Here is a 14022-nt window from a genome sequence, read left to right on the forward strand (position 1 = left end):
GGGGGTCCTAAGGGCCAGTGGGGGAAGAGGGGCTGGCTCTGAGAACCCGCCTCACGGGGGTTGCCTCCGCCCCCTGCGATGGGGGTCCTAAGGGCCAGTGGGGGAAGGGGGGCTGGCTCTCTGTACCCGCCTCGCGGGGGGTGCCTCCCCCCCCTGTGATGGGGGTCCTAAGAGCCAGGAGCAGAAGAGGGGCTGGCTCTCTATACCCTCCTCGCGGGGGGTGCCTCCACCCCCGGGATGGGGTTTCTAAGAGCCAGAAGGCTTAGAGGGGCTGGCTCTCTGTACCCGCTTCGCGTGGGGTGCCTCCCCCCCTGCGATGGGGGTCCTAAGAGAAATAGAGGGAAGAGGGGCTGGCTCTCAGTCCCCGCCACGAGGGGGTGCCTCCCCCTCTGCGATGGGGGTCCCAAGAGCCAGGGGGGGAAGAGCGGCTGGCTCTAAGTCCGCGCCTCGCCAGGGGTGCATCCCCCCACTGCGTTGGGGGTCCTAAGAGCCAGGGGGGAAGAGGGGCTGGCTCAGTCCCCACCTCGCGGGGGGTGGCTCGCTCCGCTGAGATGGGCATCCTAAGAGCCAGGGGAGAAAGAGGGGGAGAGGATGATAATTTCAGCATCGCAGGCTGTGTTCACCCAGCCTGTTAAATTGTTATTAGTATCCTGAAAGGGAGAGCATGATATTACTCCCCATAACAGACAGATATGACTCCCCATCGTAGAGCACGAGGTGTACACCCGCCCTGTGATTTTCTTCCTCATATTCAGAGACCGAGAGGTTGATGTCACTCCCAATATCGCAGGATGTATACAGCCCCATGTGAGATGTTCCTTAATGATATTCCACGGCGGAGGGGGTCATATGACTACATACATGGCAGAAAGTGGAAACCCCCCAGGGATATTATTCCCACGATCCTGGAGGGAAGAAGATGATGTTACTTTCAATATGACAGAAGGTGGATGAAGTGGTGGACTGCCCCTCCACACCTGTGAGCATTTCTAGTTGTTTGGGACGAGAGACTGAGAAAAGAAATAAGACACAGAGAGAAAGTGTAAAGATACAACAGTGGGTCCAGGGGACCGGCGCTCAGCACACCAAGGACCTGCACCGGCACCAGCCTCTGAGTTCCCTCAGTTTTTATTGATTATGATTTTCATGATTTTAGCAGAAAGGAATGTCGTAGGAGAGCAGGGTGATGATAAGGAGAGAGTCAGCAGAAGACATGTGAGCAAAAGAATCCATGTCATAATTAGGTTCAAGGGAAGGTACTATGACTGGACGTGCACGTAAGCCAGATTTGTTTCTCTGCACCCAAACATCTCAGTGGAGTAAAGAAGAACAAGGCAGTGTTACTGCAAACATGTCTGGCCTCCCGCCACAGGGCAGCTTTTCTCCTATCTCAGAGTTGAACGAATGTACAATCGGGTTTTACACCGAGACATTCAGTTCCCAGGGGCAAGCAGGAGATAGTGGCCTTCCTCCATCTCAGCTGCAAGGGGCTTTCCTCTTTTACTAATCCACCTCAGCACGGACCCATTACGGGTGTCGGGCTGGGGGACAGTCAGGTCTTTCTCATCCCATGAGGCTATATTTCAGACTATCACATGGGGAGAAAGCCTGGACAATACCCTGCTTTCAAGGGCAGAGGTCCCTGCGGCTTTCCACAGTGCACTGTGTCCCCGGTTTATTGAGACTAGAGAATGGCGATGACTTTTACCAAGTATACTGCTGGTAAACATTTTGTTAACAAGGCACGTCCTGCACAGCCCTACATCCCTTAAACTTTGATTTTATACAACACATGTTTTTGTGAGCTCCAGGTTGGGTCAACGTGGCTGGGGCCAAACGGCTAGGGCAAAGCTACAAATTAACAACATCTCAGCAAAGCAATTGTTTAAAGGACAGGTCTTTTTCAAAATGGAGTCTCTTATGTCTTTCCTTTCTACATGGACACAGTGACAGTCTGATCTCTCTTTCTTTTCCCTACAGGTGGACACGCCCCCACTGATATTCCTTCTAATTGCAACGTGGGAGAGGAGGATATGACACGCGATATCGCAGGGAGCAGAAACACCCCTGTGATACTGTTCTTCATATTCAGGGAGGAAGAGGATGATATTACTCCCAATACAGACGGGTGTACACCCTCTGTACACCGAGGGTGTACACCCGTCTGTGAAAGAGTTCGTAATCTCCAGAGGGGGAGATGATATTACTCACAATATGGTAAAGAGGCTGTGAGTCCACGGAGGATCCTCAGAGCCAGCGGGGGAAGAGGGGCTGGCTCTGAGACCCCGCCTCGCTGGGGGTGCCTCCCCCCACTGCGATGGGGGTCCTAAGAGCCAGTGGGGGAAGAGGGGCTGGCTCTGAGACCCCGCCTCGCGGGGGGTGCCTCCCCCCCCTGCGATGGGGGTCCTACGGGCCAGTGGGGGAAGAGGGACTGGCTCTGAGAACGCGCCTCACGGGGGGTGCCTCCGCCCCCTGCGATGGGGTTCCTAAGAGCCAGTGGGGGAAGAGTGGCTGTCTCTCAGTCACCGCCTCGTGGGGCATGCCTCCTCCCCCTGCGATGCGGTTCCTAAGAGCCAGGGGGGGAAGAGGGGTTGGCTCTGAGTCCCCGCCTCACCGGGGGTGCCTCTCCCCCCTGCGATGGTGGTCCTAAGAGCCAGGAGCAGAAGAGGGTCTGGCTCTCTGTGCCCGCCTCGCGGGGGGTGCCTCCGTCCCCTGTGATGGGGGTCCTAAGAGCCAGAAGGCTTAGAGGGGCTGGCTCTGAGACCACGCCTCGCGAAGTGCCTCCCCACCTTGCGATCGGGGTCCCAAGAGCCAGGGGGGAAGAGGGGCTGGCTGTCAGTCCCCGCCTCACCGGGGGTGCCTCTCCCCCCTGCGATGGGGTTCCTAAGGTCCAGAAGGCTTAGAGGGGCTGGCTCTGAGACCACGCCTCGTGCGGGGTGCCTCCCCACCTTGCGATCGGGGTCCCAAGAGCCAGGGGGGAAGAGGGGCTGGCTCTCTTGGTGGATGATTCTTTTTGCATTCTCAGGCAATTTTCTTTTTTCTTTCTTTTTTTTTTTTGAGACTTGAGTCTTGCTCTGTTGCCCATGCTTTGCTGGATCTCGGGTGACTGCAACCACTGCCTCCCAGGTTCAAGAGATTCTCCTGCCTCTGCCTCCTGAGTAGCTGGGACTAGAGGCGTGTGTCACCACACCCAGCTAATTTTTGTATTTTTAGTAGAGATGGGGTTTCACCATGTTTGCCAGGATGGTCTCTATCTCCTGACCTTGTGATCCACCCACCTCAGCCTCCCAAGGTGCTGGGATTGCAGGTGCGAGCCACCGGGTCCAGTCTCTCAGGCGATTTTCATACCGGCATACTCTGATCACTACTGCGTTAAACAGTCAATGAGGGTAAGTATTATCTTCAGATTTCCAGAGCTGTGTCTCTGTACAGCCCTCTCCTCCTCAATATTCTGCCCTATGAATTCTAGCCACATTGGCCTTCCCAGACTCAGAGTTCTGTCCTCTCAACTCAGGAAGATCTCTGAGCTCCATCTGCATTCTTTCTTCCTGTGCTGTGGCCTGGAAAGTTTTCTAAGGTGTTTGGGAGGTCAATTGTGGGGCTATCCTCATTTGTTTCTCATTTCTTGAGAATCACTGCCTTTTGATGCTTGATTCCAGTGATTGATTCCCTTTGTTGCTTGAGGTCCATAGTTTCATATATTTTGTCCAGTATTTTTGTTGTTTTAGGTCAGAAAGTAATTTTGGTCTCTGTTACTCCATCTTGGCCAGAAGTGTAATACCTAAGCATTTACACATCAAAATACTGCACACATAATTTTAGTTTAAGCTACTTTTAAAAAAATCTCCTTCATTTTCCATTTAGCATTCTATTTAGGGTATTACATTGGTTTTTTTTGAAATTCTGTTATTGGCAGTTTCTATTGCCTATCAATCCCATTTAAAGATAGTGCATAGGGTATTCTAAAATAGCTGTTAAGCAGAGAGAAAATTGGGCCTGATAGGGTGAGAATCACAGCTCTAATACCTAGAGTGACCTTATAATGTATTGTCCAAAGGAGATATTTTTGACAGTGAAAGAGGGTGTTGTTAGTAATTATATCAGGACCATGGCCTAAACCAGGACTATCCCAGGCAGCCTGGGACATATTTGTACCCCATCTCTATTTAATGCCTTTATACAATTCTTTACTTAATTCTACCAGCCTTTATTGAGCCTGCTTTCTTTGTCTAGCTGAGTGCCACGTGCTGACATCACTAAGATCAATACAGCAAACTCTGAAAGATGGACAGAGAGACAGGAGATGGTCCTTTATAATGCAGTGTGATCTGTGCTGCAATAGAGGTGAGCACAAGGGCCTTACGAAGGCTCAATGAAGAGCATGCTTGACTGCAGGGGAGGGTACTTAGGTTAGAAAAGATGAGTCGAAGTATGTTCATAGGGAGCATGGGGTGAGAGGTGGTGGGAAAGGTGTTCTAGACAGTGTGTGTCAAGGCCAAGAGCCAGGGGAACACAGGTGGGGCTTCTTTTTTTTTCTTCTAAGATGGAAGAGTGTTCTGATCGGCTGGAAAACAACGCACATGGGAAGCTGTACAGAAATGAGTGGGGAAAGGTAATACTTAACAGCAACAGCAGTTAATATTTAGTGCCCACTTACGACATGCTGGACAGAGTTCCGGGTACTCTGAACATATTCGCTCATTTAATCTTTACAACAACCCTATGAGGTAGGTACTATTATTATCCCCATTTTCAGGTGAGGAATCTGAGGCACAGAGAGAGTAAGTATGTTGCCCAGGGCCACGCACCAAGTATGTGGTAGGTCCTGGAGTTGAATGCAGAGCCCCTCCACTCTAAACTCCTGAAAGCCAGATGCTACAAGGCATTCTTATTCCAAGTGGAGGAATGCTAAGGACAGCATCCTGCAGGTGACCAGGAAACCCTGAAGCATTCAAAGCAGGGGAATGGCTTAAAACAAGGTGGTATAAGAAAGTGCTCCCAGAGCAGCATGAAAGTCTGGTGTAGTGGAGGTCTCCGCTAGCCACAAGAAGTGGTAAGAGGCTGAGCTGAAGCAGCTGCAGCAGGGATGCAGAGGATACATTCCCCAAACCCTTATGGGCAGAGTCCTTTGGCTTCAGTGACCACGGCCAAGGGTGCAGAGGAGAAGCCCAAGAAGATGCCAGGTGTCTGGCTTATGCCCCTGTGTGAACGTGAAGCCTCTCATTGACATGCAGGTTACAGGAGGAAAAGCAGGTTTATTTGGGAAGGAGGCTTCTAGACCATGACTTCCATTTTAGCCGTGTAGTTTTTGAAGTGCTTGTACAAGTTCTAGGTGGAAATGTCCAGGAGGCAGTGGGGAACTCAAAGTAGATCTCAGGAGAGAGGCTTAGGCCAGAGGGCTTGGGGAATCATCAGCATGGGGGTGGGAGGAGAGCTGGTATTTGGATGAGATTGCAGTGGAGCATGAACAGAGTGGGAAAAGGTGGTGATGAACCCAGGGACTCCAGTATGCGGTAGCTGGCTGTGAGATTAGGAAGCAATGAAGGAGGCCGAGAAGGATGTGGGGGAGAAGCATCAATAAGGAATAAATGAGTTGCACGTGCTCCAGAGAGGCCAAATAAAGACTGGATTTGGCTCTCGCAGGTCATACACGAAAGAATCTTGGAACCAAAAGGAAAACGGTGGTGGTTTAAAGGGTATATTCAGTTTCTAGGTCTGCTGTCACAAAATACCAGAAACTGGGTGTCTTGTTAAAACAACAGAAATTTTTTCTCTCACAGTTTTGGAAGCTAGAAGTTCAAAATGAGGTGTTGGCAGCACCATGCTCTCTCTGAATATGCTAGGAAGAATCTGCTCCATGCCTTTCCTTTCGCTTCTGGGGTTTCCTGCAAGCCCTGACATTCCTTGGCTTGTAGATGCATCACCCCAGTTTCCGCCCCCATCATCACATGGCCTCCTCTCTGTGTGTGCCTCTGCGTTCCCTCTATTCTTCTTCTAAGGACACTGACACCAGTCATAGTGGATTAAGGGTCCACTCCTAACTAATTACATCTGCAACAACCCTATTTCCAAATAAAGTCACATTCTAAGATTCCTAGGGAGAACATGAATTTTTGGGGGTGTGTGGATACTGTTCAACCTGGGACATGGAGTAAATAAATGGCAAGGAAGATTACAGATGACTTTAAGCTAAAGAGGGAGATAGGGTTAAATGTAGGACTTTTTTTTTTTTCCAGGACGGGAGAGGTTTAAACATGTTACTACATTGAATAAATGAAATAACCATGAACATGGAGTGGCTAAAGATTCTGAACTAAGTGCAAGTAATTGATAGCGCAAGCTCCCAAGGGGCTGGGGCCTGGAGCGCAGATGGATGGATCCACTGTGGGCAGAACTGGGGCGTGGGAGGGGTGTGCCGATGCAGATGTGTTTGAGTGTGGGGGGCCAGAAGCTGATTGGGGTGAAGCGTGACAGTGCAGCTCCAAGCCCGCTGGAGGTGTTCACCAAGCAACTCAAGAGCAGATGGCAGAACGAGCAGCTGAAATAACAGCTTGTGAAATCAACCCTACTTTGTGGGGAGAGGATTGGTTAAGGATTCTAGCCATGAGAACCAAGAAGAGGAGGATAATCTGTTCATGCCTATTATGGGGCTTTGGGGGAGCAGTTTCAGCCTCAACCTGGAGAATGTTTTAGAAGGCCAGAGAAAGGAACCCTGCAAATCACGTGAGCTGGCCCCTCACTTTGAGATGAAGTGTCCATACAGCAGTAACGCCACCCTCTGTAGTGGTTCTAGAGTGTGGCAATCTGGAGGGGTCATTACGGAAAAGGGCTGAAGCATAAGAATGTAGGCCCAATACTGAGATAGAGGATTCTCTGAGATGACTTAGGCAGGGTGATGGTGGTGGAGGTGGTGTAAGAAGCCCTCTGCTGCCTCAGTCCGAGCATGGAATTCAATTGGTCAAGAGCAGAGCCAATCACCATTTAGGCCCCCTTGTTAGCCTTAATTTATTCCTCAGGTATGGAGAATACTCCTCAAGATGCATTCAGAGTGTAAGCTACCTCTTCCTCAGCAGAGGACTGCCCTGCAGGTTTGCAGTTCTGTCATTTGGAAACTCCCTGATGTGTCCCTTGGCTCTTCCCATTCTTTTGCTTCAACACATTTCAAGACCAGGCACCTTAACTGCAGAAACAGCATGAAAAACAAGTAGGTTTCAGGAAAAATTATCCCAAGTGGAGTCTCTACTGTGCTCTGTTTATCAGATGTAAAGCTTAAAACAGTGTAAGAGTTTTTACAGAGTGTATTCATATCACACCAGTTTTGGGTCCATAGACAGGGGCTTTTTCTAGATCAAACCGTTCAATTGTCCTGTTGATCCTGGCCTAAAATCTGAGTGGATAAAAAATATTTTAGGAGAGATGAGATTCTAACCCTCAATGGCAAAAAGCAGGGCTGAGCCCTAAGCCCACGTTTTTACACATATTTTACAATTGAATGTGTTGCACTACCGCTAGAACACTAGTTCTCAACCAAGGGCGATTTTGCTTTCCAGGGGACATTGGCAATGTCTGGAGACATTTTTTTTTCCATTTTCAAAAATTGTGGCAAAGCACAAACATAAAATTAGCCATTTGAACCATTTTCATGTGTATAGTTCAGTGGCACTAAGCACCTTCACACTGATGTGCAACCATCAACACCATCCATCCATAGAACTCTTTTCATTTTGCAAAACTGCAACTCTGTACCCATTAAACACTAACTCGCCATTTCCCTCTTCTCCCAGCCCCTGACAACCATCATTTGACTTTCTGTCTCCATGATTTTGACTACTCTAGGTACCTCAAATAAGTAGAATCATACTGTTGAGGGATTTTTGATGGTCACAACTTGGGATGGGGTGCTGCTGGTGTCTAGTGGGTAAAGGCTAGGGAGGCCACTTAACATCCTGCAATGCACAGGATGGTCCCCACAAGAAAGCAATAACTAACCCCAAACGTCAATCCTACCAAAATTGAGAAACTCTGAGCTAGAAAAATCCCATGAGTAATCTTACACCATGGAGTATCAGTCAATAGAGACTAGTTATATTGCAATAAGAAACCACCTCCAAATTTCTGTGGTTTAAAACAACTTATATTTTTGCTCTAACATGGAGCATCCTTAATCAGCAATCCAGGCTGGTGGGAGTTCCATCCTGACCTGGGCTTCTACGATGACTGAAGCAGAACAAGGATCAGTGATAAATTGTGCACTGGCTTTTAAAGCTCCCATTGGAAGTGTCCAGGTCATTTTCGGTCACACTTTCTTGGCCAGATCAAATCACAGGTCCACATCTCACTTCAAAGGGAGGAAGGAAGTGCATTTTTACTCTGAGGAAATACAACCACCACACCTAGCAATTAAAAATAAACCTCATAGTGTTATCACCTGCTTGAAGTGCTGATATCAGAGCAAGCCTACCAGTAGGAGTGGTGCAGGCTGCAGGTTTTTGGTTTTGTCTTGTTTTGTTTTGTTTTGTTTTTGGAGACTGCACTCCAGCCTTAGTCTGTCATGCAGGCTGGAGTACAGTGGTGTCATCACAGCTTATTGCAGCCTTGACCTCCCCACACAAGCGATCCTCCCACTTCAGCCTCCTGAATAGTTGAGACTACAGGCCCGTGCCACCACGCCCGGTTAATTTTTTGTATTTTTTTGTAGAGATGGGGTTTCACTATGTTGCCTAGACTGGTCTTGAACTCCTGGATGCAAGTGATCCACTTGCCTCGGCCTCCCAAAGTGCTGGGATTACAGGCGTGAGCCGCCATGCCTGGCCTAGAAGCTCATTCTTATTGGCCAGAAGCTAGAGAGTGATCTAAAGGCTCCAAGCCAGGCCAGACTGGTTTCAAGCCTTAGGGCTAGTGTATTAATGAATGAAGTTCGAGCTTCTATGGCATGGGAACTGAGGGGCACCACAACACTCAGCTTACTCAAGGGACCAATTCTAGCAGCCTTCGAAGGAGTCTGAAAAAGGTAGACTTGAATTAGTTTCCGGGTGAAAAATATTTGTCCCAATTGAAGCAAGTACTACTAGTGACTGCCTCTGCTATGGAAGCAGGGGTTACCTGCTTACCTGTGAGCAATAGGATTTCTTGGGGTTGATTTTGCAGGAACATGTACCTCCATGTGGCCAAACAAGCAGGCTTGCTTAGATTTGCACCACAGGATATTAAAGTGGAAAGGAATCTTAAACATCTAATTGACGGATGGCAAATTGGGTTCATTGTAAAGGTCACCTCTGACCCTTTGGTTGTGGCTGCTAGGAGCACTGGGTGGGAAGAATTCTGTAGTTTTTTCCAGAGAGAGACAGCCACGCTTCATTAGAGAGTCTAGTGGGCATGGAAGGGAGGGGGTGAGTTGTTGTGCCTGTAACAGGATTTTGCCATCCCTAGTTCTAATCTAACACTTTGAGAGCTGAGGCTCAGCTCCATGAGTGATTTATAGAGGTCCTTCCTTTATTGCTTTTATGTCACCACATCTAGAATTAGGTCTTCTGCTTCCAAGAAAGTCAGCTGCCTCATTACCATGTAGCATAGTTAGATTCCCCATTTCACCTAGAAAATAAATATTTATTGAGGGCTGGCCAAGTGCGGTGGCTCACGCCTGTAATCCCCGCATTTTGGGAGGCCAAGGTGGATGGATCATTTGAGGTCAGGAGTTCGAGACCAGCCTGGCCAACATGGTGAAACCCTGTTTCTACTAAAAATACAAAAATTAGCCAGAAATCCCTTGAACCCAGGAGACGGAGGTTGCAGCGAGCCAAGATCGCACCACTGCACTCCAGCCTGGGCAGAAGAAAGAGATTCCGTCTCAAAAAATAAAATAAATAAATAAATAAATTCACAAAAATATTTATTGAGGGCCCACTTGGTTTTTAGCACTGAAATAGGAGCCGAACATAGAGCAGTGAATGAATAGGCCAAGTCCCTGCTCTTCTTGGCCTTACATTTTGGGGGAGGAGACAGATTAGTAATTATTAGGAGAATTATTAGTAATTATTAGGAGAAAGCAGGAAATTTCTGCTTTCATGGGTGGGATACCAGAAAGTAAATCATTATGCAAGGATATTTTGGGACAAGTTTCTATAGCATAGATGTATTTTAGGATGATTGGGGCTGTGTGTTGTGAGCACGGGATCTCTGAGGCAGTCAAAGGGCACCAGGAACCTCATCTCTTAAGACATGCATGCACCGTAGGCTGCCGTTTATGTCCCTCACTCTGGCCAAGCTCCCTTCTTCATCATGGCCTTTGCACTTGCTGTTCTCTGTCTGGGGAAGAATGCTCTTTCCCTAGAGATCCAAATGGCTCACTCCTTCAGTGTCTTCAAATCTCTGTCAAATATCACCTAAACAGAGAGGCTTTCCCTGGCCTCTAGAGGACAAAGTAGCACATTTTCTCACCCACGTACCCTGCTCATCCTTCTTTATAGCACCTCTCACCACCTGCTGTATTATTTGTTTATCGTTCAGCTTTCTCTCTAAAATGGAAGATCTATGAGAACAAGAACCTGTCTGCTCATTGAGGTGTTACTCTAGAAAAATGTCTGGCCCATAGCAGGTGCTTAATCAACAATTTTTGAAGGAAAAGTGGAGGAAAAAAGATAGGAGAAAGCAAACTCGAAGAAGAGTGCTTGGGTGGGGTGGGAGGAGAAGAGGGCAATGGATCCAGGCCCTACAGGGATTCACTGTTCAAGCAGAAAGTCCAGGGAAAGCCACATGGCCTCCTTCAATCGGATGAGCTGGAGCTGCTGACATCCCCTGCAACCTGGGAGCCAGTGCATGCAATGCTCCAGCTGGGTCTAAGGACAGAAGGAGGCTAATGAACAGCCACCTTCGGAGCAACAGGGTCACTTCAGTCCTCCCTGTTTACTTCCAAGCTGCTGGGAGTCTTATGCACATTTCCTCTTCTCACTTGCCTCTTCACATCCCTAGCTGCCGCAGGAATTTATGGCTTAATTAAAGTGGGAAGCAGGGTTTATACATGTTTATATAAAGTTATATTTTCCTCCACCTCTTTGTTGGAAGAAAACTCAAATGTTAAAATTCTTAGGAGCCCAGGAGTTCGAGACTAGCCTGGGAAACATTGCAACCCCATCTCTACAAAGAATAAAAAAATTAGCTGGGAGTGGTGGTCCCAGCTACTTGGGAGGCTGAGGCAGGAGAATCATTTGAGCCCAGGAGGTTGAGGCTGCAGTGAGCCATGTTAGTGCCATTGCACTCCAGCCTGGGTGAGAGAGTGAGATCTTGTTTAAAAATAAAGAAAGAAAGAAACACCTAGAAAGGACACTAGAGATAAATCTAGTTCATGCTCCTTGTTTTCTATGGGAGGACACTGAGGTCCAGGGTCACACAACTCACAAATGGCCAGCCTACGGAAACCCTGTAAGAGGCAGAGTGTGAGGAAAAGGCAGGCACTTGTGATAACCCCACTGGTGGGCAGGAGCTAAGCCTCCATAGGTGGGGAAGGGAATTAACCCCAGGACACAGGCTGCAGTCTGGGGGCTTGAGATGCTCAGGGGACACCAGTTAGAACTAAGGCAGGAGGCCAAGGCAGAAGCTGTGCTCCTCTGCCTGGATGTATGAGGGCAGCAGAGGAAGAAGAGTTGGCAAAGCAGCCCAGAAACACATGAAGAGGAGGAGTGAATGTAAGTAGAGCATGCCAGAGATGGCAGATCAAGGCAGGGAGTTAAATTGAAGGAGGAGGCGGCCGCGGCCAAGGGTGCACAGTGATTCAAAGTTACAGTTGGTTATGGGCTGAGGAAACAGCTTTCTGTTTCACTGCTGTGAGAGGCAACCAGGTTGCAAGGAAAGGAGGGGAAGAGGGAGGCGTTAACATGGAGGAGTGAATGTAGACAGAACCTTCCAGATGTTGGCTGAAGATAGAAAGGAGAGGGAGGAGGGGTTCTGGAGGGAGAAAGAAGTTAAAGAGTATTTTTTTATATGGGGAGATATGGGAGTTTTGGGTTTATTTTTGGCTTGTGAGAATGAGCTAATCTTGTATAAAGGGATTAAAGATTTTTTAAAAAATTTATCTCTGAGCCTTAGGTCTTTCAACTTTAAAACGAAGATAAAAAATCTATGTCTTTGGCTTATGAGGATTAAAATGTGAAAACACATTACTCCAGTGCCTGGCACATTATAAACACATAATACATGGTAGCTATTTTAAACATTTTATTATAAACTTATGTAGTGCTCATCTGGAGGCCTAGGAAAGTGTTATTGAAAGTATTTTAAATCTTAGTATCTTATATTTATCATTTATAGGGTATAGTAGGTTAAGAAATACTTCACGTATTTTGAAAGATTGGGCTGGAAACATACCCGAAGAAGCATTCTTTTTATCTCTCATGTACATGTGGACATTATACATTTTAATTAAGTGTTATTATATGAGCCAAATTCCCTCCTCATGGGTGTTAGTAGGAGTTGACCTCGAAGGAGGGAGGATTTGGTTGTGGATTTATGACTCACATCTGCGAAAGGAGTAAGGGCGAATAAGAACAGGAAACTCTCTGATAAGCAATTTTACTATGTTTTCATTTTTATCTGAAACTCTGTAATCCAAGACTGGGGTAACTTTTCATATTTTTTAAAAATACTTTTTAATAGGCTGGAGTGATCTTGTGTAAGCAAGGATAAATCATAGACGTTAGAGAGACGTTTGTCTCTGTGCTGTTTGGTGCAAATTCCATGAAAAAGAGCCAAGGCAGGGGGTGGGGGTGGTTGTCAGGAAACCAAGGGATGAGATGTTTTTCTTTTTCAAAGATGACACCTGTGATGCCAACTAGTGAGCATGGGCGAACAGAGCGGAAAGGAACTCGTTACAGTCCTAAAGAGGGATAAATGCATCTGGTGTCAGATTAACTCCAGCCAACAGCCTCACTCAGTCCTAAATACTGACTCAAAAGCATGTTGATTTCAGTGTGAGAAACAGATGTGTAAAGGTGACTTCTCATGAGGTAAAATATAAAGCAACATGCCTAGGTCTTAAAATCATGATGTTGAGTGCAACTATAAGAAAAAAATGGGCTTACTGATATAATGTTATTATGTAATTTAAAGCCACATTTGCATATCAAACAACCTTGCCTATTTCTACAGAGATTGTTGTTTTTTCTTTCTTTTTTTTCTTGTGACAGGGTCTCACTCTGTTGCCCAGCCTGGAGTGCAGTGGCGCCATCTCAGCTTACTGCAGTCTTGACCTCCCAGGCCCAAGTGATCCTCCCGCCTCAGCCTCCCGAGTAGCTAGGATTACAGGCACAGGCCACCATACCTGGCTAAATTTTTTTGTTTTTTATTTTTAGTAAAGATGAAATCTTACTATGTTGCCCAGGCTGATCTCAAACTCCTGGGCTCAAGTGATAGACCCACCTCCATCTCCCAAAGTGCTGAGATGACAGCCACTGTGCTCCCGGCCAAGATAGAAAGTTTAAGGACACATATCAAACATACTAGAGAGGTTGCTGATGGGATAGGGAGGATGAGTGTGAGCATCACAGACGAGGGAAAAAGCAAAATGAGACAGCGGCTTTGCCCAGATGGACAATGAAAATGTGCTATGAGTTAAAGAGCATGATTTTTAAAAGGAGAGAAATCCTTTAGTCATCGGTCTTCTCTTTGTTCTGGCTTAATGAATCTGCTGCAAAGGCAAATAGCTTTCAGGCACACTTGCTGTCCTAGTGGTAACATTGGCTTCAAGGACTCCTCGAGTGGTTTGGGATGGCTTCCTGAGGATGACAAAGAGGAGCTGTGTTTTCAGCCAAATATCAGAACCAGGGCCACTGCCTGCCGCCAAGTCCCAGCGGGCACCCCTACTTTGTGTTTATCTGTGGTGGCTATGCTTGCCCACCTGGGTGGGAACCCCGAGAATGACTCCAGACTTTTCCAGGGACTGCATGCCAGGGTATTTTTACAATTTATGTGTAGACTTTGTTCGGGTGGAAAAGTTATTTTATGAAGATGAAACAAGCAATTGGGGTACCT

At 47.4% G+C, this 14022-nt stretch overlaps 1 long non-coding RNA gene across 1 annotated transcript; it reads left to right on the plus strand.

Annotated features, from left to right (window-relative positions):
• Positions 1-3842: 3842 nt before the first annotated feature.
• Positions 3843-6289, plus strand: LOC129393900 (uncharacterized). Its single transcript, XR_008621006.2, has 3 exons — positions 3843-4344; positions 4544-4612; positions 5781-6289. It is a non-coding gene; the product is annotated as an uncharacterized LOC129393900 (long non-coding RNA).
• The last annotated feature ends 7733 nt before the right edge of the window (positions 6290-14022 follow it).

The sequence above is a fragment of the Pan paniscus genome, chromosome 15 (genome assembly GCF_029289425.2).
Source record: "Pan paniscus chromosome 15, NHGRI_mPanPan1-v2.0_pri, whole genome shotgun sequence".
Lineage (NCBI taxonomy): Eukaryota > Metazoa > Chordata > Mammalia > Primates > Hominidae > Pan > Pan paniscus.